The 22937-nt window shown below is 48.2% G+C and overlaps 1 pseudogene across 1 annotated transcript in view; it reads left to right on the plus strand.

The window, feature by feature from the left end:
* The first annotated feature begins 3272 nt into the window (after positions 1-3272).
* LOC147736883 (uncharacterized) overlaps positions 3273-22937 on the plus strand; it is a 74712-nt pseudogene continuing 55047 nt past the window's right edge. The window contains exons 1-2 of the transcript XR_015307587.1: positions 3273-3706; positions 14677-14816. The product of XR_015307587.1 is annotated as an uncharacterized LOC147736883 (transcript). The remainder of the gene's footprint in view (positions 3707-14676; positions 14817-22937) is intronic.

Below are 22937 nucleotides of genomic sequence, written 5' to 3' on the forward strand. Positions count from 1 at the left end.
CCCTCTGGCCGTCCTTCCCAGTGTGCTACACAGGCGGCACTACAGTTCCACCCCACACCAGTTTTCAAACCGTCTCCTACCTGCTCCCAGTCACCTGCAGCCATTTTGAGAGTCCCCGGGGAGGTGGAAGAGTAATCGAGCACCTATTTTGTTATTGATAGTACAAAGTGTGCAGAGGTGCTCTGCTGACTGTTACACCGCTGTGCGGCTCATGGCTGCCGGCGCAGCCTTACTACCCATTAGCCGCCTGGCGCAGTCATTCTTGCACTCATGGGCCACGTAATTGTCCGTCTCGGCTACAAATTGCCTCTCCCCTCAGGCCCATTCGCATAAATCTTGCAAGCTCGTCCAAACCTGCACCAGAGTGCGCGAGCGCGCTGCACGCGCGCCGAGCGCCAATAATGGGTACATCTCCACTAAATGCTTCCTTCAATTAAGGCAGGGAAAAAAATAATAATCTCCCGGTTTTATGTCACAAAACATTAGCAAATGCTTAATCATTTGGGGGGAGCGGAATGGGGAGTCTTTTGGCAGGGATGCCGTGGTACACCATGACGCCAGAATGCAGGCTCGTGAAATTCATAGAGGGTTAGTGCACGTTTTGGTGATTCTCCTCCCCCCAGTGTACCTTTTTTTTAAAACTTGTTTAACTTGTTTAATCACATTGACCTTTAACATTTCTCCCCGTTTGGTGCCCTCCCTCTTAACACCAAAATCTACACTCCTCCCACCCCCACTTCCGTGTTAAGTAGAGTGCCCTTCGTCATCGGCCGCCCGGGGTCAGCCTCTCCCAGATCCCCTCTATAGCCGCAGAGGCCACGGTGATCAGCCCACCTCTCCTCCTCCCCTGCAGCAGCTGATCTACCACTGCAGTTCGCAACGCTCTGCAGGTAAAGCCCTTTAATGCCTTTGTGCATCTAGAGGTGACTCATTGGTTATGCAGCATTTTCCATTGTTGATCACAACGATTAAGCTGTTAAAAACGTTGTTTGCGCTTTGAAGGTGCTCTACAGCATGTTCAAGAACTATGAATTTCTAAAGATTATTAACACCAGAAGGATCACTTCTGACATTTGATTGGTTTTTGCACTTCACTTTACTCATTCAGTACAGCTGTTGGATAGATTTTTAGGTCTTGCCTATCCCACTCACCCTCACTCACCCTCACACACCATCACAGCCCCCTCTCACCCGCACACCCCTCACAACCCTCTCACCCTCACACCCCCTCACTCACCCTCACCCTAACACACCCTCACTCACACTCACCCTCACACCCCCTCACCCTCACACACCCCCTCACCCTCACACACCCTCACCCTCACTCACCCTCAACCCCACACCCTAACACACCCTCACACCCCCTCACCCACCCTCACCCTCACACCCCCTCACACCCCTCACCCCCTCACTCACCCTCACACCCCCTCACTCACCCTCAACCCCACACCCTAACACACCCTCACACCCCCTCACCCACCCTCACCCTCACACCCCCTCACACCCCTCACCCCCTCACTCACCCTCACACCCCCTCACTCACCCTCACTCACCCTCACTCACCCTCACTCACCCTCAACCCCTCACCCTCACACAGTGCAATAGGTCTCGGAGCATTTGAGTTAGAGCTTTTAGAATTGTTTATGGCTTTTTTTATTTGTAATTCTTTAGCATTGGCTACAGGAAACAAAAATGCTAAAGATTTACAAAAAAAACCCATAAACAATTCAAAAAGCACTAACTCTAATGCTGCGAGACCTATTGCATTTCCAATGCTTGTTAATTTTTAGGATTGTAATTATGTGGTATGGAATGTTGTAGGTTAAATTGTTTATAGTTGAATTGTGTGGAATGGAATTATGAGATGTTCAAATGTGCTGTGTGTGGTAGAATACAGTCTGCCACATGTCTAGTCCTCAATGAAACATGTGTACGGGGCTATAGGCAGAGCCAGCAAACACCACTAAAACAATACACTTACGTGTTGGCACTGCCGTAATGAATCCAACAGGCTTTTCTTTTCATTTCCGCATTAAAGCATGCCTTATGCCAAACTGAATTTGATCTGATGAATACAACTTCATAGTATTTCTCTCCATTTACGTTGCTATATACCCTGCTGTGCATTTGAAAAACCCTATAAAGTGTTTAAAAAAAATGAAAAAATGAATAAGCTGCCCGTTCAATTGCACCACTAACACATATTCTCACATATTTAATGAAATACAAAGTCTCGCTCACAGTTGACAGCTTCCTGTAAATACTCTTTAGTCCTCTGCATCAGTGTTTTGAAGATGCTCACAGGGCTTTAAGTGGGCCGGGTCTCAAGGGGTCTGAGCACCGGCAGTTTTTTTCAGGGGGCCTCGAAACGGGTCTCTATCGGGCTCTGTTTTGAGCCCTGAAACAGGCAGCCCGTTTTGTTTCCAGGACTGCAAAGACCGCTGTTTGCGGTCACTGTAGTCCACAAAAAAGTGCCAGGGCTCAAAACAAAGCCTGATAGAGACCCGTTTCGAGACAGCACCAGGCACAAGGATATACACTGCTCACTTCTCAGTAGTAGAGAAGTTACAGCATGACCTCATGCCAGGGGAGCGTTGTGGGGGAAGGGAAATCCTTTAAGAGTCATTTTCTTTCTGGATTTCCCTTCTCTTTCTGAAACTCGGGAGCAGCAACATTGTGGTAGGATCACCAGGGATTTAATTTGAAGCTTTGTCAATATTATATACAAGTTATAGTTGCAGCTTATTTATCTTCTGCAAGTAATAACCATTGACAAAACCAATATTACTTACTTATGGTAGGTATGATGTTACTTGTATCAAATATCTGGATGCAATGACAGAAACAGCAAAATACAAGTCGGGCAGCACACTATGCTAAGCACAGATTTTTTGCGTAAGTGATTTAAAGCCACGCCCCTAATTACACTGGCCACGCCCCTTTGAGAGACCCCCCAGTTTTTTCATCCCACTTAAAGCCCTGGATGCTCATGTACAGTGAAGCTGTAAATACTTTTCTACAGCAGCAACCAAGAATGAGACCCTGTATACTTGGACTGTGTGTGTCTTAAAAACATTCATTTCTGAGACATCTAAAAACGCAGGTCTTTCCTGCCACAAAATGTTTCTTGTGTGAAATGGATTCACTCCTGGAGACAGGAAAGGAGGTTCTGTTAGTGGCCACCAGAGGGCGCTCACGGGATGAAATCTAATCAGCACAGTGCATGAAAGAGGAAGAGCTTCCTCTTCCGGGTCAGCGGTGCCAGACACAGCACCCGCACCGGATGGTGACATCACTTCCGGCCCCTACCCATGGTTGCCTTGCCACCGTCCTGTGCTGACCTTGGGTGTCTGCCCACAAGTATCACCCGCAGGGCCGGGTATCCTGGCGGCGGGAGCTTCCTCCAATGAGGGTCCAGCAGGAGCAGCCGTGACCTCTGACCCGCTGCCCTCCCTGGAGTCCCTGTGACCCAATCCTGGGTCAGGTTGCTTCCTCGTGCCCGCCCCGCCCCCACAGCGGTTTGACCTTTGTCTGGCAGCTCTGCCCCCTCTTCCACCCTTTCAGCTCCATCTGCTGCGACCACAGACCCCCGACGGGGCCCTTGGATGGAGGCGGCGAGGCCTCGGGGGGCCACGGGTCCTTCAGCTTGAGCCGGTCCCGGCCCCTCCTCTCGCCTCGAGTGAACCGACCCCCAGCACGATCAAAGGTGCGTGAAAGGAGGGAGGTGTGTGCATGAATGTGTGTGTGCATGAATGTGTGTGTGCATGAATGTGTGCACGAATGTGTGTGTGTGCATGTGTGTGTGCATGAATGTGTGTGTGCATGAATGTGTATGTGTGTGTGTGCATGAGTGTGTGTGCCTGAATGTGTGTGTGCATGAATGTGTGTGTGTGCATGTGTGTGTGCATGAATGTGTGTGTGCATGAATGTGTGCACGAATGTGTGTGTGTGCATGTGTGTGTGTGCATGAGTGTGTGTGCCTGAATGTGTGTGTGCATGAATGTGTGCACGAATGTGTGTGTGTGCATGTGTGTGTGCATGAGTGTGTGTGTGCCTGAATGTGTACATTTATTTATTTTATCCGTATAGCGCGGAGTTTACCCGAAGGTGTCAGAGCGCTTCACAATAGGAGCAGAACTGATACATGAGGAGAACATTACAAGTGAACAAATTACAAAAGCCAACGTTAAGTTACACGAAGCAAAAGTGACAATTGTGAGGAAACAAAATACAAGAGGTAGCAAACGGTGCATTACAGGAGGAAAAGTGACAAGTGTGCAGTTTACAAAAGCGTACAAAGTACAAGTAGAGGTATAATACTTCAATAAATGGAGGACACTCAAACACAAGAACAAACGTTGCGCAGGCAATGGTGGCACTTATGCAAGTATCGAAAGCAAACGAAATGTAAGAGGTAGCAAACAGTGTGTTACAAGAGAAAAGTGACGTGTGCATGTTACAAAAGAGTACCAAACACAGGTAGAAGGATAATACTGCAATAAATGGCAGACTCTCAAACCACAAGAACACACTGGGAAGGCACTTCCAAAGTGATAGAGAATAGAATTTTCTACAATGGAAGGTCTTCCTTCCGATAATAGAGAGGGCGTGAATTAAGTTTGGAAGTGTCTTTGAAGGAGGAGAACTTTGACGTCAGTTTTGAAGGCCTGGGAGGAGGTGGTGGTCTGGAGCTGAGCATAAGACTCAGCCAGCGCCGCCAGAGGGGGACATATAGATGTTAAAGAGAGTGGGGCTCAAAATAGACCCCTGGGGAACTCCCAACTACAATGGTGGCACTACGGCTGAATACGGAGGGGCCCATTGGCGGTCAGAAAGAAAAGACTCAAACCATCTGAACACCGTCCCCTCTACCCCGATCTCCGAGAGTCTTACAAAGAGGCGGTTGTGGGGGACAGTGTCAAATGCCGCAGAGAGATCTAACAACACCAGCAATGCTTTTCCTCCGCCATCTTGGACCTCTTTGATGGCCTCCGACACCTCCAGCAGTGCCGTTTCGGTACTCATATTCGCCCGAAACCCGGACTGGGTGTAAAGGAGGACACCGTGTGTCTCCACAAAATCCGAGAGAACGGACTGCACGTGCTTTTCCACGACCATCGCGGGGACCGGGAGCAAGGAGATAGGCCGATAGTTAGCATGAATACTAGAGTCAAGGGTCTGCTTTTTCAAGAGGGGCAAAACCAGCGCCTGTTTCCAGGCCTGCGGCACCACACCCAATTCAAGGGAGTGATTTAAAATCGGATTAATGATGGGGTTGATGACATGTGCGATTTTGGCTAAAAACTTAGCGGAACAGGGGTCCAGCGGGGAACCCGATTTCATTTTGGATAAGAAATCCAATGAAACTTTAGGCCAGAGAGGCGGAAAGTTAGACAGTGAAGTCCGCCCAGAGGCGGGCAGAAGCGACAGGGGCACGGGATTGGAGGCTCCCACAGGTACGACAGGCGAAAAAGACGCCTAAATGCTCTGGATTTTGTTGGCAAAAAAAACGCCAATTGAGTGACCCACGGTTCTGAGAAAGAACACTTAGGTGTAATGGAGGCAGGCGATGTGAATTCCTTCAAAATTATAACGATTTCCTTGCTGGTGTTAGTAGCCTCATCAATCCTCCTAGCAAAGTAGGATTTCTTTTCCAAATAGATTTCTTTATGATAAGCCTTAACGCACAATCTATAGGCTTCCTTCAGTGGTTCCTCGTAGTTCAATCGCCATGCTCTTTCGGCCTTCTTACAATGCCTGCGGCTGGTGTTAAGCGCCGGCGTGAACCAGGGTGCCGAGGCACGAGTGGAGTTTTTATGAACCGACTGGGGAGGTACTAGCTTATTAAGACACTGCGCTAGCCACGTTTGAAAGAGCTCTAGATCTTCCTCTAGATCGCCAGTGAACAAACAAGGGTGTACCGTCAGGTACTGTGCTATCGAATTCGATGACACCCTGTGGAAAGCACGTGGGACCTGGGATTGATCACCAGGACCCCTGGTGGTGGACCTGGATTTATACAGAATATCAAAATTCACCAGCATGTGGTCGGACCACAACACTGGTTTAGGTGCAGCTACTACAATCTGAATAGTAGAAAATATTTGATCCAATGTGTGGCCTTTATTGTGAGTGGGGGACGCAAGATAGGGCAACAGGCCCAATGGCTTGGTGCTATCTAGGAGCTTGATGGTATCAGCCGCATCAGCCAAATCCATATGGATGTTAAAATCGCCTAAAAGTAGGCAGTGTTTAAACTTCACACACAAGGAAGACATCACTGTATAAAGCTCCTCATGAAAAGAACCAATTGGGCCTGGTGGTCTATAAACCAACAGCCCAGCACAGGATTGGTAAGGTGAAATATTCAAGCAGAAGCCTAGCGCCTCTGCTCCATGAATGTCATCCGTCGGGACAATAGAGCACTCAAAACGTTTATCAATCACCAATGCAACCCCGCCTCCCTTACCGGTTCCCCGGTCTTTCCTGATCATAAAATAATTAGGGGGAAGGGCGTTGGCAATATCCGGACCGGAAGACAGATGGACACCACACAAGGTTTTATATAAAAAATAAGTATACTTTATATAGATTTACCACAAGACCATAAACGACAAAAATACACAATACTGTTACTTTAGGATGGTAGTTTTAGCTTAGTTCAGTTCTTAAGATGCAACACTTTGCGTCAATGTACCTTCCGATGCGTTGCGCTTCCACAACAAGCAATGTTGCAGCAATGGAAATGTGGCAAAGTTCCGGTGCAAAGAAATAAAGACGTGAAGATCTTCCAGATGCGGCCTGCTTCTCCGGGGATGCGAGAAGTTCTCGGTTCGATGCGTGGGCTGCAGCGGTTACATCCTTGTTCAGAAATGCGATGGCAGCAGCTTGGACAGCGGCGCGCTTCTCCTGGGGTGCGAGGCACTTTCCTCGATGCGGTGCAATGCGACAGTTCCTGCGGCAACACCCTTTACGGAAGGAAACCTTTCTTTGTAAGAACTTGGAAAGATGTTGGCGTCACACCCATGATTTAATTGATAAAGAAAGGTATAAGACCTCTCTGGCTCAATATAATAAGAACTTAAAGAACGCACACAGAGCCCATATTGCGTTGCACTTTAACCAGGCAAGGAACACCCCTAAAGATTTATACCAAATCCTTAAATTCTTTACGAACCCGAAGGCCTGAAACAATGAAGCTGCTTCATTTCAAGAACTCTGCGATATTATAGCTAATCATTACATAGAGAAAATCAAGTTCATTTATGATAAAATCACTAAAGACAGGAACCCTCTGAATGACAATGCATTCCACCATCTTCCATCCTTGACCAATGTGCATTCACTGGAAAGCTTTACCCCTCTCACAGTTGATACAGTTGGGACATGGCTGTACACAGTTAAATCAGGTTCCCCTTTGGATATTATTCCAGCCAACATTTCCTCGTTACTCTTTAAACCGTTGTCCCCATCTACCTGCTCAATCCTTAATCTTTCACTAAGAGAGGGCCAATTACCACTTGAATGGAAGGCTGCACAAATAATTCCCATCCGAAAGTAAGCTAATGTTCCAATGGAGGATCCGTCCAACTATCGTCTGATTTTCTCTTCTACCCCTTCTGAGTAAGTTATTGGAAAAGCATATTCATAAACATCTCTTTCTATGTCGAATCTACTGGATGCCATGACTCCTCCCAGTCTGGTTTAGGCCACTGCACAGTATTGAGTCAAAACTGATTGCTGTCACTGACAATATAAGACACTCCCCTGACAATGGACAAGCAGTACTACTAGTGCTGCTGGATTTGTCAGCGGTTTTCGACACTGTTTCTCATCACATCCTACTCAGACTCAGAGAAATTGGAATCCAAGGACAAGCCCTTCAGTGGATTTTGTGCTTTCTCACTCATCAGACTCGGACCATCAATCTTGGCCATTTCCAATCACAGACCATGGAATCGACCAAAGGAGGGATCCTGCCATAGTCTTACTCTGGTCAGCATTTATGTTGCTCCATTAGTTGGACTACTTGGAAAGCTGGGCTTGACACCAATCTCGTATGCTGATGACACCCAGCTTTTACTGTAATTTGACTAAAATTCCCATAATACTCAGACTGCTTTCTCGGAAGGCATGATTGCCATCGCTAATCGCTGCTTAAAAAGTCGACTCTGGATCCTGAAATCCTCAAAAACTTTCGACCAATTTCGTTGCTGCCTGCCCCAGCTAAAATGCTGGAATGCCATCTTAATCAGCATTTGACTTCCTTTCTTGAGGTCTCTGGGTTTTTGGACCAATCTCAGCACGGTTTCAGAAAGTACCATAGCACCGAGTCGGCTCTCACTGTAGTGGTCGACAATATTAGATCTAAGGTTGACCGAGGCCAGACCATTTTGCTGGTCCTACTCGACTTGACTGCAGCTTTTGACACCCTATCTCCTTTGACTTTAACAGCTCGACTAAAGGAGATAGGGGTGGAGGGCCCAGCACTGAGCCTCCTGTCCTCTCTCCTTAGCCAAAGAGAGCAGAGGGTCAAGCTAGGAGAGTTCCTCTCCCCTGCCAAGCCTGTGCAATGTGGGGTCCCACAGGGGTCGGCCTTGAGTCCGACCCTTTTTAACATCTATGTGGCCCCACTTGCCAGGTTAGTAAGATCTCACGGGATGGAGGTGGTGTCATACGCCGATGACACGCAGATCATGGTGTCCCTCTCCCACTCGGTGAGTACCTCCGCACTCAGCTTCAGGAACTGCATGCAGGCAGTCTCTGAATGGATGATTCTAAATTCACTGAAGCTGAACGGAGAGAAAACCGAGGTCTTGATCTTCGGCAAAGATCAAGACATATGGTCCAGTAAATGGTGGCCCCCCTCCCTCGGAATATGTCCTGTGCCTGTAATATCAGCCCGTAATCTGGGCGTGATTATTGATACGTCATTGGACATGACGCAGCAGGTCAACCGTACTGTGTCCACCTGTTGGGGAGTCATTAAGATTCTTAGGAAAATAGCCCATTATCTCTCCCCCCAAGCTCGTAAACAGACCGTTGTGGCCCTTGTGGCATCACGGCTGGATTACTGTAACGCACTGAACACGGAAATAAATAAGAGCCTTATTCTATGCCTTCAGACCGTCCAGAACGCGGCTGCTAAATTTGTCCTGGGCGTCCCTAACACCTCCTCGGCTACTTTCGCCAGGAAGAGTCTGCATTGGCTCCCGATCCATCTCAGGATCACCTTCAAAATTCTATGCCTGGTCTTCAGTGCTTTAGCAGGTGGAGGTTCAGAAGCCATTGGCTCTCTTCTTGTCCCCTACACCCCTAGCAGAAGCCTTCGTTCTGCCTCTAAGAATCTCCTATCTGTCCCTCGAACAAACAGAGTCAGATGGGGTGGAAGGTATACACCCGTTACAACGCATCTTTTACTCCGCACTACCATTACAACGCGACTTTTACTCCGCATACCATTACAACGCATTGCGCTGGGGGGCGCTCTAGGATAGGGGATAAGTATAATTTACTATCCAACGCCTTCCCTACGGTCCACGGGGACTGGAGTTAGAATAGTAAATTATACTTACCACTATCCAGCACCCCAAAGCGCTATGCGTTGTGATGGTATGCGTTGTAAAAGTCGCGTTGTAACGGTATGCGGAGTAAAAGTATGCGGAGTAACATGGTACATCCGGGGTGGAAGGGCCTTCTCCTATATGGCCCCCAAAACTGTGGAATGACCTCCCTTCTGAGTTAAAAGCACAACCCTCTTTGGCCCTTTTTAAGAAAGCATTAAAAACGCGGCTCTTCATCGAGACCTATTAGTAGCATGCTCTTTGACTCTGGACAATGTTTGGTTAGGAGCCTTGACGCCCGTTGGGCAAAGTTGCGAGTTATAAATTGTGTTTCATTTCATTTCATGAGAGTGGAGAGGTGCACCACTAAATTGTCTTTTCAAAAGATGTAAGTGTTTCAACAGTGTCAAAACGTAGGGTCCAGCCAATGTGATGCCATCGCTACTTGGAGGAGGAATCATTTCCTATAGCTAAATGCTGAGAAAACTGAGATCATGCTATACGGAGAAGCGCCTCTGCTCTGGTATCTAGAATGGTGGCCTCCGGAATTCGGTGATACCCCGGTCCCTAAGACTGTGGTCGAGAACCTAGGCATACGTCTGGACCAGAAACTCACAATGAAAGAGCAAGTCACAATCACTTTGGGCTCATGCTTTCATATATTAAGCCTCCTACACAGGGTATTTCCATTTCTCCTCCTAACTGTACGAAAAACACTCATCTAGGCTCTGGTGATAAGATGCTTGAACTACTGTAAAGCTCTCCTGATTTCAGCAAGTGAGTCCTCCCTAAGTGGACTTCAGGCTGTCCAAAACATCGCACAAGCCTGGTCTCAAACTCCCTTGCCATAACAGCTTCTCTCTGTCTATTACAATGTTTGCACTGACTTCCAATACGTAAGCTGGTCAGATTTAAGATATGCTGCATTGTGCACAAAGCACTAAACGGTGAAGGTCCTGGCTATCTTGTAGAAAAGCGTATCAGCCACCTAGATCTCTACGCTCATGAGCCAAATCCTTGCTCCTTGTCCCGCGTTTCCAAAAATCCCGCTTAGGTGGGAAAGCATTTTTCCACTTGGCCCTCTATTATTGGAATCAGCTCCCTATTCATCTCTGGAAATGCCCAGAATACCTTCTATTTAGAAAGCTCCTTTAAAACCGAGCTCTTTTGGGGGTGATTCGGGCACTTTATACGTCGATAAAAATAAAAAAATAAATAAATGTAAGAACAGGCAGGGCTGAGTATATCGGTTTTGCTTGCTGCTCGCAGTGGCGTAACAAAACTAAAGGGGGCCCCCCTGCATGGTACACACAGGGCCCCCCTCTGGAAAGGTGAAAATGAACAATGTTTGGATCTTGGAACATTTTGTGAATGAATCGCATTGTAACAAGATGTATTACATCATGAGTATTCGAATGTAAAACATGTGTATGGGAGAAAGTGCAGCATAAAATCCTGCCTATATCTCTTCGAAGCCAGGAGTGAATGCAGTTGAACCCATAAGGTGTTGTTATTAAAATGTTACGGATCACAATGACCAGTCACACTCCATTAAATGCTGTGGCTCTGTCACTATTGTGGCAAATATCTTAATCTAGCTAGCGTCTTCATCTAAGTCTTACAGAAAGGTGAACACACTTAGATGGACCATCGTCTACACCACACTCTATTGATAGGAAACCTGTGGTGAAGCATCCAGTAATTTGACTATTAAAAAATAATTAGCATAAGTAGACCTCCTTTACCAAAATATCAAATGTTATAATGTGAAAACGTAGCCTTTATTGTGTTAAATGCCTGGCCTGAGAATCCCGATCTCTCTCTGATGGGTCTATCGATTCTAATTGACCATAATTTTGCGTTTCAGAGAACAATCCTTCGGATGTTTTGGCTAGGCAGTGTTCTCTTGGAATTCTGTTCTCAATTTCCAGCTGTACAAAGCATTTTTAACAGCAGTGGATTATCCTGCCTTTCCGGAGCAACCAAATCTCTGTGTAGCTTGATGTATTAAAGACTAGGAAGTTTAAACATCGGCTCTCTGAGAGCTTGATTCTCAAATCCATCTTTACTTTAGGAAACTTCATTGTCCTGCCTCCTCTGCTACTCTTTCCAGATGGGTTACATGGTCCATGAAACAATCTGGAATTGATTGAACCTGTTTCATGGGGTCTTTCCTCTAGGGGTGCCATGGCTTCCTAAACATGTGCAATACCAGAACATACTTCTTTTTTTTCTGTATATGTTTTTTACTCCTCAACAAGCAGTCAGCGTTCCAAACTATTTTGAATGGAATAGTACAATATGGCAGTTTTTCCTCATTCATGTTCCTTATCTCATATCAACTCTTTCAAGTACTTCAGCAACCAAGCTGGTAACACCATACAGTTTAAAGCAAGGGAGTGTTCCTTTAGATCTGGCCTAACAGCGCAGTTCTGTCAACCATTTTATATTTTTGTTTATTGAAATGCTTGCAACAAGTATACACAACACCCCAAGGCTGGGGTGCACCAATATCATCCTCACATGTGTCGATACAAGCCAATTTTAGTTTTTTACATAGAAAATTCAAAAAAATAACTGACCCTCCCCACCACCTCTTCGGCACTGAAATAGTTTTGATTCATACAATTGTCGGATCCAAAAGCCATGTGAACACATTTGAGTGATAGCACAAAAAAGGTAGTTCCAAGTCCAATAAGTCCTGGCCAGACACACGAGGGAAGAGATCATGTAAATACGTGAGGCACGTTACACGTCAGGGTGGCTCAATAAGTACACAGTCAGTGGAGCCCAAAAGTCTTTGGGTCGTGAGGCCTCAGGCAGCTCTTCCGCATAGGACTCCAGTTGTTCCCTACAATATATTAAGTCTCGGATCCATTTCTTCACAGTAGACGTGGATTTTGCACGTCAGCATTGCGCCAGAGCACGCTTATCCATAGGGTCGAGAGAGCGACTACCCGCCTGTTGAAGGGCTTAAGATACTTCATGCTACCCAGCAGGTATGCTTCCGGTATACACCGCAGGCTCTCCATCACAACATCTGAAAGCACACTCGCAACCTTGGCCCAGAACGCAGCTGTCCCATTGCACTGCCACGCCAGGTGTAAAGAATCAGTGTCAGCCTGCCTGCACCTTACACAATTAGCTGTGTCCCGCAGGCCGAATCTGCGTAATTGCACTGCAGTATAATATAACTGGTGCAAAAATGTTAAATGAATGATGTGTAAATTATAGTTCGTCGTCAGGCGCCCATTTAACTCGCAGCTAAATTTCCAGTGATCTAGCGGTAACTCATAATCCAGCGTAGTGTTCCACTTAATATATGAAGGGTGGTCCCCTGGCTCCATCTCCCGCTGTGACGCATCATATAGCCTAGTGATCAGACCCTTGCTTTCTTTCCCAGCCAGCACTGCCTCCTGTGCTTGCAGTGTTTGTGGTTGAGTGGGACAGTTAGGGTAAACGGCTCTGACCGCCTGCCACACTCACATAGGTGAATCCCAGGATCAACCTGGAATCCCGAGCATCCTGTACATCTTGGAGTGAGCGGAACTGACCCCGTTCATGTACGTCACCCATTTACGTAACACCAACAGTCTCCTGAGCTGCCGAAATGTTCGGCTGTGCTCTCTTGGCAAGCGTCCGCCAGGCCCAAGCAGTGCACTGTACCAGAGACATCTCCGTCCTCAGGACGCCGTTCCCTCCAGAGAGTGTTGCGCCACTAGCGGCATTGGGAGTGCCGCGTCAGACTCAATTGCCGTATGAGGCTGCAGAAAGAACCAATAATGGGCAAGCTGTGCCTGCACGCAAAGATAATATAAGCGCATATTGGATGCCTCAAATCCTGACCAGTCAAATGGCTGCACCAGAACATTCCAACTACATCTTGGCTTCTTACCCCCGCATACAAATCACAGTAGGGCTGATTGCAGCGTCATGAACAAAGAGATAATCAGTCAAATGGGGATATTCACAAACAAATATAACAATTTTGGTAATGTAGGCATTTTCATAACTGCAATACGATCAGCAAGCAACAGCGGCAGCCGAGCACACTGCTCCGCCCTATCTGTGATCTGTGTTACAACACGCCCATAGTTCATGGAGATTATGTGGTCAGGATCCCAATGCAGCCATATCCCTAAGTATTTCACCAGGTCCAAGTCAGAGGAAAGTTCAGCTTAACTTCACGCGTGCCAGCTGTCAGCTGGAACACCGTCGACTTAGCCCAGTTAATCCCTAACCCAGAGTAGCCCTCGAATTTAACGTACTCGTAGAGTAATTCCAGCAGGTAAGTCGCTGGCTCGTGAACATAAAGTAGCATGTTGTCAACATATAATGAGACAACAAGGAGTCGCTGCTGGAAACGCAAAGCAGCTGACGCATGCAACTGGCGCAATTTGCACACCTAGGGGTCTAACACGAAAAGCATTGGCGACAGGTGGCAACCCTGCCGCGTGCCTCTGCTGATCGGGAAGACCGAAGACACCCAGCCATTGACACGCACTCTGGCCACGGGCGCGGTATACAGCACCCTAAACCATTGAAGGAAGAACGGTGGAAGGTCTATCCTTGTTAAAACAGTGAACATATAGTCCCACTGAAAGGAATCAAATGCTTTCGCTGCATCCAGCAGCACAGCCACCGCTTAGAAGTCAGAGTCAAAGTAATGTAAGATAGCAAAAACCATGCGCAAATGTTTCGGCTTCCACTTTCAAAACTTTCCATTGCCAACCAATTGTGCATGCGTCTTCTGTTATTAAGCAGCTTTAAAATTGCATGATGGCAGGATCCAGTCTGGCAAGAAAATCCAGATTTTCCCAGTTTTAAAAATGTCAATTCATCCAAATAATAACTTTGCTACCACACAATGCGACACACGTCTGCTACCAGCTCCATGATATCTGCCTATCAAGGTTGACAGTGAATGAGCAAAATAAATATGTAATCTGGTTTGACATTTTGGTACTCTAGTTTTACATATTTTCATCATGCTGGTTTATCCCATTTATGTCTCGGGTTGATGGAAAGCCCGCCAATGTAGAGTAAACGTCTGTTGTTAACACTATATATACCTCATGAATTGACCACTGAATTAGAGAGTTCTTTGCCCCAGGTTACCGCAAGACCTCCTGCCAGACGGCTGCAGCATCCATTCATATCCTGAGTGCCGAACCGGAGCGGAGCTAAGCCCAGCTGATATTTGTTTTCTTTCCAACTTAAGTCTCGTAGTCACAGCTTCTCCAATGTGAACAGGTATGGTGTGTGCCGAATCCCAAGATACTCTAGAGCATGGGTACTCACAAACTTTCTCTCGGGGGCCAAATTTACAGTTTGGTTTGTGTCCGAGGGCCGCACCGGTGGGGGTGGGGTCAGTGGGGGTGGGGGTGGGGCTAAAGCAACAAAGAAATCGTTGACCATGAGGTTGATCACAGATCCCTGCAGTGGACGCCTTTGTCCACTGAGCCACCAGACCCGGCATACACACATCTCTCTTTCTCTCTTTCTGTCTCCCTCCCTCTCTCTAGCTCTCTCTCCCTCCCTCTCTCTCTGTCTCCCTCTGTCTCACTCACTCTGACTGTCTCACTCACTCTCTCTGTCTCACTCCCTCCCTCTCTCTCTCTCTCTCTCTCTCTCTCTCCCCCTCTGTCTCCCGCTTACTCTGTCTCCCGCTTTCTCTGTCTCCCGCTTTCTCTGTCTCCCGCTTTCTCTGTCTCCCGCTTTCTGTCTCCCGCTTTCTCTGTCTCCCGCTTTCTCTGTCTCCCGCTTTCTCTGTCTCCCGCTTTCTCTGTCTCCCGCTTTCTCTGTCTCCCGCTTTCTCTGTCTCCCGCTTTCTCTGTCTCCCGCTTTCTCTGTCTCCCGCTTTCTCTGTCTCCCGCTTTCTCTGTCTCCCGCTTTCTCTGTCTCCCGCTTTCTCTGTCTCCCGCTTTCTCTGTCTCCCGCATTCTCTGTCTCCCGCTTTCTCTGTCTCCCGCTTTCTCTGTCTCCCGCATTCTCTGTCTCCCGCTTTCTCTGTCTCCCGCTTTCTCTGTCTCCCGCTTTCTCTGTCTCCCGCTTTCTCTGTCTCCCGCTTTCTCTGTCTCCCGCTTTCTCTGTCTCCCGCTTTCTCTGTCTCCCGCTTTCTCTGTCTCCCGCTTTCTCTGTCTCCCGCTTTCTCTGTCTCCCGCTTTCTCTGTCTCCCGCTTTCTCTGTCTCCCGCTTTCTCTGTCTCCCGCTTTCTCTGTCTCCCGCTTTCTCTGTCTCCCGCTTTCTCTGTCTCCCGCTTTCTCTGTCTCCCGCTTTCTCTGTCTCCCGCTTTCTCTGTCTCCCGCTTTCTCTGTCTCCCGCTTTCTCTGTCTCCCTCTCTCTGTCTCCCTGTCTCTGTCTCCCTCTGTCTCTGTCTCCCTCTGTCTCTGTCTCCCTCTGTCTCTGTCTCCCTCTGTCTCTGTCTCCCTCTGTCTCTGTCTCCCTCTGTCTCTCACTCCCTCTCCCTCCCTTTCACTCCCTCTCACTCCCTCTCACTCCCTTTCCCTCCCTCTCCGTCTCACTCCCTTTCCCTCCCTCCCTCTCACTCTCTCCCTCTCACTCCCTCTCACTCCCTCTCACTCTCTCCCTCTCACTCCCTCTCACTCTCTCCCTCTCACTCCCTCTCTGTCTCACTCCCTTTCCCTCCCTCTCATGCCCTCCCTCTCTGTCTCCCTCCCTCTCCCTCCCTCTCCCTCCCTCTCCCTCCCTCTCCCTCCCTCTCTGTCTCCCTCTCACTCCCTCTCTGTCTCCCTCCCTCTCCCTCCCTCTCCCTCCCTCTCCCTCCCTCTCCCTCCCTCTCTGTCTCCCTCTCTGTCTCCCTCTCACTCCCTCTCTGTCTCCCTCTCACTCCCTCTCTGTCTCCCTCCCTCTCACTCCCTCCCTCTCACTCCCTCTCTGTCTCACTCCCTCTCACTCCCTCCCTCTCACTCCCTCTCTGTCTCCCTCTCACTCCCTCTCTGTCTCCCTCCCTCTCACTCCCTCCCTCTCACTCCCTCTCTGTCTCCCTCCCTCTCACTCCCTCCCTCTCACTCCCTCTCTGTCTCACTCCCTCTCACTCCCTCCCTCTCACTCCCTCTCTGTCTCACTCCCTCTCACTCCCTCTCTGTCTCACTCCCTCTCACTCCCTCTCCGTCTCCCTCCTTTCCCTCCCTCTCACTCCCTCTGTCACCCGCTGTCATCTCACCCTGCGCACACACACACACACACACACAGCCGCACCCGTGCACTTCATAGGTCTTTAAAGGACCATTTGCATGTTAATGAGGCTTTGTTGTATTTCACCTCTTCTTAGGCCCCTGCAGCTTTACTCTGGCTATTGCTAGGATCGCCGGGCCCCCACAGAGCAGCAGAGTCTCTCAGAGTCGCGCTGCTGCAGACAATCTTTAAGAAAATTGTAAAACACTGGTACAATGTCAGCAAGGTCCGCAGGGCGCCAAGGAAGGCTTGCCGGGCTGCTGGCTGCTCTAGAGGCACGTTAGCTACTCCAAACTCTTGTAGTGTAGCACATAGAAGTAGTCTTCCAGTTGCTAAGCTCCTAGGAACATTCCATTCTTGTAACAAATGTTCATATTATTTTTACTGCTAGTAACATACATTAGTGCTGTACTAATTATTTTCTATGTGGTTATTATTACTCATGTTCTAAGCAACTAGGCGGTAGAAATAAACACTTTCAAACCTATTTAAGGCATCATTAGGATGGCGGGCGGACTTTGTCTGCCCGCCATCCTGAAGGAAAATGGGACTGCCCACCATATGTGCGGGGGACCCGTGGGGGAGATTAGGATGCGCCCGCCACACTGGCGGGCGCATCACTCATTTTTACCATTGCGGCGGGCGGTGCTTTCAGCAGCACCCGCCGCAATGGTAAAAATGCATGTTGTGCATTTGCATGCACAATGTGGAAGGCACCGCACGGTACCTTCTGCATTGTGCATGCAAGTACAGGGGGGTACCATAGGTACCCCCCATGTGCACCCCCCAACTACCTGGGGGCCAGCAACGGGCCCCCAATAGCAAAAACTGCATGCCTTTCCGTGGCAGCAACGCGCCGCCACAGAAAGGCACATCCCTGCATGTTTCGTAATATGGATGGCAGTGTCTAACAGACACCGCCACCATATGAAAACCATTTCCGCCCAGTCGACTTGTGGAATAATATGGCCAGGGGGAAATGGGTGGTGGGCGGAGAAGGATGTAGGGTGGATCGCCACCGCCTGCATGGCGGTGGCGATCCGCCATCCTAATGGACCCCTAAGTGTCTTTTCTCATTACAGTGAGATTCTAAAGAAAGAAATGTGGTTTGAATTACCACTGCGTCCCTGACCCCTTCAAAGAACTGTTGGTATCCCAGAAAGCATTGATACCACACCAGCAGATATGCCCAGGGGGGTTGTGTGGTGGTACAATAACTTTTAACTCTGTTTAAGCGATAGAGCACTGAACTCAGTCCCAGCACCCGTGGGTGGGAAGGCCAAAGCCTAGTGAGCTAGGCCAGCGCCCTAGTTTATGCAACAAAACAATATTGTTTACATGTTTATTGGGTTATCATAAACAATATCTTTAATCCAAAAGCAGACAAACAGTTATCATATGTTTCACTTTGCTTTACATAAGACTATGTCTTCAAGACCATAATTAATACACAAAGAAAACATTTTATTAACAAAGGTCAATTATCACCCAAAACTACTACTACTACTACTATGGTGATTTGTATAGCGCACGGCTGCCCCAGCGAAGGGGCGTCCCGGCGCTGCGGAAGGACAGAATACAGTATACAGTGAGGTGGAGACGCTAAGGAAGAAGCTATTGTTGAAAGAGGTGTGTTTTGACAGCCTTTCTGAAGGCTAGGAGATCTTGTATCCCACGGATAGCTTCGGGAAGACTGTTCCATAACTTGGCCGCTAGGAAGCTAAAAGAGCGGCCGCCCATTCTGGCCAGTCTGAATCGGGGAATGATCGCAAGGTGCTGCCCCTCTGACCGGAGCGATCTCCTAGGGATGTACTCTGACAGAAGTGGGCGAAGCATTGGGGGGGAGGAGGTTTTAAGGATTTTGAAAGCGAGGCACAATGCTTTGAACTGGACCCTTTTTCCGACCGGGAGCCAGTGCAATTTCTTCAGGGTTCCAGATACCGAGGAATGGCGCGGGAGACCAACCAGAGCCCTGGCAGCCGCATTCTGAACTCTTTGCAATCTAGTAATTTCAGCTAGATTAGCCCCCAATAGAAGGGAGCTGGCATAGTCCAGTCTGGAAAGGATGGTCGCCTGGACGATTAGTTGGCGAGTGCGGCAGTCAAAGAACTTCAGAATGGGCCTGATGTTACGCAGGACGCCAAAGCATGTGGCGGCAACTTTTTTTGTGTGGTGCGTGAACTTTAGAGCAGAATCCACCCAAACTCCCAGGTTTTTGACACATTCCTTAGGCGTAGGGGATGGGCCTAGCGCATCTGGCCACCAGTTGTCACCCCAGGACGAAGTGTTTTTGCCCAGGAGGAGAATCTCCGTTTTCCCGGCGTTTAATTGAAGAAAATTCGCTGTCATCCAGTTGGTGATGTCAGTGAGTGTCTGTTTAAAGTGTTGTGCTTCCAGACCACTGTTGTCAATAAGTGACACCACCAACTGGGTGTCGTCTGCATAAGATACCAGGGCAAGTCCATTTCTTCTAGCCACCTCTGCCAGGGGGCGGACATATACATTGAACAGGGTAGGGCTCAGGGAAGAGCCTTGCGGCACTCCCTGTCCAATGTTATGTTCCTCAGAGATGTGTGGAGGGGTAGAGACTCTAAAAGACCTATTGAAAAGGAAGTCTCTAAACCATCCCAGAGCTAACCCTGTGATACCAATTTCCTCCAATCTCGTCAAGAGGACCTCGCGTGACACCGTATCGAAGGCAGCACTAAGGTCTAACAGGACCAGTGCTGCCGTGCCTCCGGTGTCCAGGATGGTACGGAGGTCCTCTGAAACACTGAGCAAGGCGGTTTCGGTGCTATGACCAGCTCTAAACCCGTGTTGAGAGTCATCCAAGATGTTATTGGTGAGGAGGAAATCTGTCAGAATGTTATTGACGTGTGCCTCGATAATTTTGGCAGGCCAGGGAAGCAGGGAGATAGGTCTGAAGTTCTCAGGAAGCGAGGGGTCTAGAGTGGGTTTTTTTAGAATGGGAGAAACCCAGGCCTGCTTCCACTTGGAGGGAACTTTAGCGGTCGAGAGGGACCGGTTGATGATATCTCGGATGTGCTCAGTGATAGATTCATGGACTTCACAGAAGGTAACCGGTTTAAGGGGATCTGCCGGAGAGCCCGATTTAATCTTTTTGCAGATTTTTTGGAAACTCTCTCGCTCAAGCGCGGGTAGGGAGGAGAGAGAGGGCCTAGTAGGATCAAAAATGGCCAATGGCTGCGGGCCTTTAGGAAAGGTGTCGTAGATTTTCATAATCTTGTTGGTGAAGAAGTTGGCCATATTATTACAGAGGTCAGGGGAGGTGATAGTGGTGTTGACAGTTTTCTTTGCGGTAAGATCTTTCAAAATTTTGAATACAGCTTTCGAGTACATGAAAATAATTTAAGATATCAAAACAATTGTAAATAAGAATGACATCTCAAAAATATAGTGTAAAGTCACAATAAATTTCCACAAGATTATTTTGCTCACTTAAGTGATATTCTTTTACGCCTTTCCACATTTAATTTAATAATTTTCTTAGTAAAATATGACACCAAAAGTTATTTTACAGTATTTGTCTCTGTTAAATATATAGCCTTTCATATTTAATATTACACCATAAAGCAGTTGACTTAAACACTAATGTTCGAGGCATGTGTGCTGTAGATAAGTCCGCTATCTAGTGTTGGGCTCAGATGATTATAAGTTGTTTTTGTTCCAAGAAGTTTTCTTCAGCTTTTTAACTCCTCCTCTTGGTGATACTGCGCATGGTCATCGACGCCATCTTCAGAATGTTTTTTTTCCGCTGGCGGGTTGAGATGTAAAATCTCGCAATCCAGTTCGAGTCGACTTCCGGCTCCCTTCGGTCCGTTATATCTATGGCAGGGGTCTCCAACCTTTTCTGTAGTGAGAGCTAATTCTGCTCAAGGGAAGTCCTGCTGAGCTACTACCATATTTTATCACTATCAAATGCTGATGATATGTACTAACATTACACTTTGACCACCCTAAGCACAATTATCATTAGTAACCACCAAAAAATTCCAGATTAAGTTATCAGCAGAATGCTAGGAAAACGTTTATCAATATTAAATGCTTGTAATCAAGTAAAATTCAAATCGTCACACACAGTGCCACAAACGGTATTACCATAGTAGTAAGTCTCCCTAACTTTCTTTCTTTCTTTCTGACAGCATAGCCTTAGAACAGGGGGTGCCTCAGGGCTCTGCCCTGAGCCCCACCCTGTTCAACCTCTATATGGCTCCATTAGCAGAGGTGGTCCAATCATACGGCATAGAATTGGTATCCTATGCCGATGATACTCAACTGCTCATTTCCCTCTCTCAGGCACCCACGCTAGCAGCGGCCAATTTCAAAACCTGCATGCAGGCGCTTGCTGGCTGGATGGACCGACACTGCCTGAAGCTTAACGGCTCCAAAACTGAGGTCCTAGTGATCGGGGGAAAGGATACCAGCTGGACTCAGGATTGGTGGCCCCCTTGCCTCGGCCCAACACCTATCCCTGGCAGGGAGGCAAAGAATCTGGGAGTATGGGTGGACCCGAAACTGTCTTTTGACAGCCATGTCAACAAGGTTACAGGGAAGTGCTTTGGAATAATGAAGACCCTAAATCGCACCTTGGACCTTCTGCCCTTGGAGGCTAGAAAGACCATGACCCAAGCTTTAGTCACCTCCCGCATAGATTATGCGAATGTCCTGCTACTGGGGACCACTGAGAAAAACCTGAGGCGGCTCCAGGTGCTGCAAAATACTGCAGCCCGGTTAGTTCTCAGACTACCCAAAAGAACGCCATCTAAACCCACTCTGTCTGCCCTTCACTGGCTTCCTATTAAAAAGAGGATCCTATTTAAGGCACTCCTAATCTGCTACAGGATTACCGCTTCTATAGCTCCTGAATATTTGAAGGACTTAGCTATCCCCTATCTACCCAGCAGAGCTCTTCGCTCCATGGGCATGGGCCTTCTAAAAGTTCCCCGCATTAAAAAGGCCAGAATGGGTGGCCGTTCCTTCCGAGTGCTGGCAGCCAACCAATGGAACACTCTGCCCTACGAAATCAGGCAGGCCAAGTCTGAAACTGTATTTAGGAAGCTGCTAAAAACTCACTTGTTCATTCAGTAAGCCTTGCTTTCTGCCGCTCCGTCACTCTCTTCACAGCGCGGGGACACGCCGGGATGGCGTCACCAGTGCGCTTTATAAGCCCCTTTATTATTATTATTATTAACTCAGATTTAAAGTGGATAAACATGTTTCATGTGGCAGACCCATAGGCCAAAGCTGCAGCTTCCACATGCCTCAACATCCTCCACATACTCAGCAAGACCTTCAAATGGACCCACCCCCCGAATCAAGGAAGACCGTCACCCATGCACTCATCACCAGCAGGCTGCTCTATGGGAACGCCCTTCATGCCGCAATCAACAAATCTCTACTCTACAAACTTCAGACTGTCCAGAACTCCGCAGCCAGACTCATCCTCAGCATCCCTCGACAAGACCACATTATCCAGCATAAACGAGTACTCCACTTGCTCCTTGTCGAAAGACTGGACCAAGGAAACGCCCTCTAAGCCCCAATCAGCAAGTCTCTGCTCCTCAAACTCTAAACCATACAGAACACAGCAGCCAGACTCATCCTCGGCATCCCTCGACACGAACACAACACACAGCACCTGCGTAACCTCCCCTGGCTCCCACATCAAGAAAAGAATAACTTTCAAGATACTCACCCACACCTACTAATGCCTCCACAACACTGGACCCCAATATCTCAACGACATAATCTACTTCCACGTACCCAAAAGAACCTCCGATCCGCAGACCTCGCCCTCACCGACCCCCCCGTGAATTCGCAGAGCAAGAACAGGGTGAAGAACCTTCTCCTACATTACTGCCAAGACCTAGAACGAGCTGCCGATCAACATCAGACGTGCCCCCACCCTGCACATCTTCAGGAAGACCCTCAAGACGTGCCTCTTCGACTGACCGGAGCTGCTCCCTTCCTCCCCCAGCACCTTGACTCTCACGGGTGGGTAGCACGTTTAAACTTCCCTGATTGATTGATAGAAGTATCTTGGGCCACGCCAGTGACGGTCAGGTGACTGCACAGTGGTGACGGAGCTAGTGTCACTCCTACTCGTTGAAATGTCACTCATAATTACCCTGAAAATATGAAAATGTCACACATAGC

The sequence above is a fragment of the Lissotriton vulgaris genome, chromosome 1_2 (genome assembly GCF_964263255.1).
Source record: "Lissotriton vulgaris chromosome 1_2, aLisVul1.2, whole genome shotgun sequence".
Classification (NCBI taxonomy): domain Eukaryota; kingdom Metazoa; phylum Chordata; class Amphibia; order Caudata; family Salamandridae; genus Lissotriton; species Lissotriton vulgaris.